This window comes from Centruroides sculpturatus, unplaced genomic scaffold, assembly GCF_000671375.1.
Source record: "Centruroides sculpturatus isolate CEXI.00-Female unplaced genomic scaffold, Cexi_2.0 scaffold441, whole genome shotgun sequence".
In the NCBI taxonomy this organism is placed as follows: domain Eukaryota; kingdom Metazoa; phylum Arthropoda; class Arachnida; order Scorpiones; family Buthidae; genus Centruroides; species Centruroides sculpturatus.
The window spans coordinates 347406-349862 of record NW_019384822.1 but is presented as its reverse complement, the minus strand read 5'-3'; positions in this window follow the sequence as shown (position 1 = coordinate 349862).

Genomic DNA, 2457 nt, shown 5'->3' with positions numbered 1-2457 from the left:
ATCAGAAGCAGAAGCGTCGCGATCTGGCAACATTGAAACAAGTTTCGAGAAGGACCACGTGTATCGACAGAAGGCAAGAAGAGAAAATTTACATACTTAAGTACTAATAGTTCACGAAAATAATAATTTTCGTGAACTATTATTACTTAAGTATGTAAAAATTTATTACATTTCCTGTTGTACGAGGGTTTTACCCAATTCTCGAACCGTGTCAGAGTAAATCCGTGCTATAAAAGTACCGTGTTATACGGGGAATGGTACCAATTCTCGAACCGTGTTAGAGTGAATCCGTGCTATAAAAGTGCCGTGTTATACGGGGGTTACCTGTACAACAAAATTACGAGAAAAATGAAAGATAAAAACAATTCATTTGAAAGACTGTCAGAGATTTACAAACCCAGTCATTGAGTAACGTTATCAGCATATTTATTATGTGGAAAAGTATAACGTAAGACGACAATTGATTAGAAAAAAGAAAGGTTACTCACCCCTTTGAAAGAAATAATAATAAGTAAAATCATAGAGAGGCAAACTGATTTTTCTCTACTTTCAAAAAAGTACTGTACCTAGTAAATGTAAGGATGAAAATAAAAGATCGCGAAAACAAAAACAATGAAGCAATAAAAAACTTTATAAAAGAGAAATTATTAAGCAAAATTGAAAACATTCGAGAAAATAAAATTGCCTAAAATATTATAAAACAATTTTAAGATTATTACCATATTGAAGATTCCATCTATAGATAATAGACGAAGTCATTTTGATACCTTATTCGTAATCACTCGCTAATAAGTTTATTTTTTCTATCGCATTGTTTACGATTATGTTAAATTTAAACATATGTATGCCTTCATTAGTCATTAATTGGATATATTATACGGTCTATAGTATAGACCGTATAATATATCCAATTAGGTCAGAGACCTATGCTAAGTATTCCGTCTTACTGACTTGTTCTTTTAAGATTTTATTCATGATTTTACTACTCTACCTTTTTGTATGTATTTAAATATTTGAGTTTTTATATATTTTTTTGTTTTTGTCCATATATTGTTTTCATTATTGTAATGTCTTTTTATGACAATATTTATGTCATGTAGAGGAGAAGGTGGTAGTTGATTGATAACTATTTTAGTTTATCTTATCAGAATTTTATGTAACATTTCAAACAAAATAGGTTCGGAAATAATCCATATCGGCTTGCCTCACATCTGAATGAACAAGAGCTGTATTCCGTTTTAAGAAATGAAAAAACTATAATAAATACAATATTAAAATAAACTAGTAACGAGTTGAGGCTGGAAAGTTGAGCTTCTCGTTGCTCAGCTTTCCAGTCTCAAATCGTTGATGGTTGCTCAACTTTCCAGGCAGCATTTAAAATTTTGGCGGCGCTATCTCTTATCATATTTTAGTAAAAACATTTTTATATTTTTAACTATTGTAAAATAACAAAAACCTTAATTTTGAGAGGAGGGATGAGTTTTATAAGGGAAAAAAATGTAAATGCTGATAACGAATAAAATCGTCATTAAGTCCGATATTACTGGAGATACATACCATTATCTCCCCACCCCCTCGACCTATAACCACCAAACTTTAACAGCATCAATCCTTCTTATAAACAGACCTCCCTGCAAAATTTTACAAATTTTCGACAAACAGCACAGGAGTTAGTAAGCTTCAAACAGTGCCCCCCACACATGCACACATACATACATCCATACATATAGAAATTAGGCTACTGCCANATTTAACATTTTTTGTCCTTTCCTATTTGTTTTTGGCTACATTAAAGCATTTTTTTGAAAATATACAGTAAGGTTCCATATTACCACCCGATTTTCTCTAAGCCTACTTTCGGACTTTTTGTACAAAAGCCTTCAAAAACCATACTTATAGTTACACTAGCGAAAAATCCAATTAGGAACATTTAGTTTACTAGTTACCAGTACTTTTCGCACAAAAAATGTGGGTGTAGTTATGATACTTCGTTTACAATTCACTAAAATATAATTGGGGTTCCATAATACCACCTTCTCCTCTAATATTTATTATTTTGCTTTCTTATATAATTTATTGTTTTTGTTTCTTAATTTTTTGTTTTTTTTTGTAATTTTAATATCGGTACTTGCTTTCCAGGAGGCATTTTTTTATTGTCGTCAACAGATGGCAATTATGCTTATTAATAACGAATAAAAACATAGTTAATTAATTTGCATTTTTAATATTATCCTGAAGTCTTTCGGAAAAAATTCAACTGTAAACAAATCGGCGAAGAAAATTTTGTTTTAAAATTTAAAAATATAATTAAGCTAACATATTTTACACAAAAGTTATTTTTTTTTAATTTAAATTTACTGTAACAATTTTAAGATAAAACAAACTGTTTAGTTTGATTTTGCATAAGTTGAATCAATTTATAGAATTAAATCTCAAGAGGGATTAATAACTTTCTTT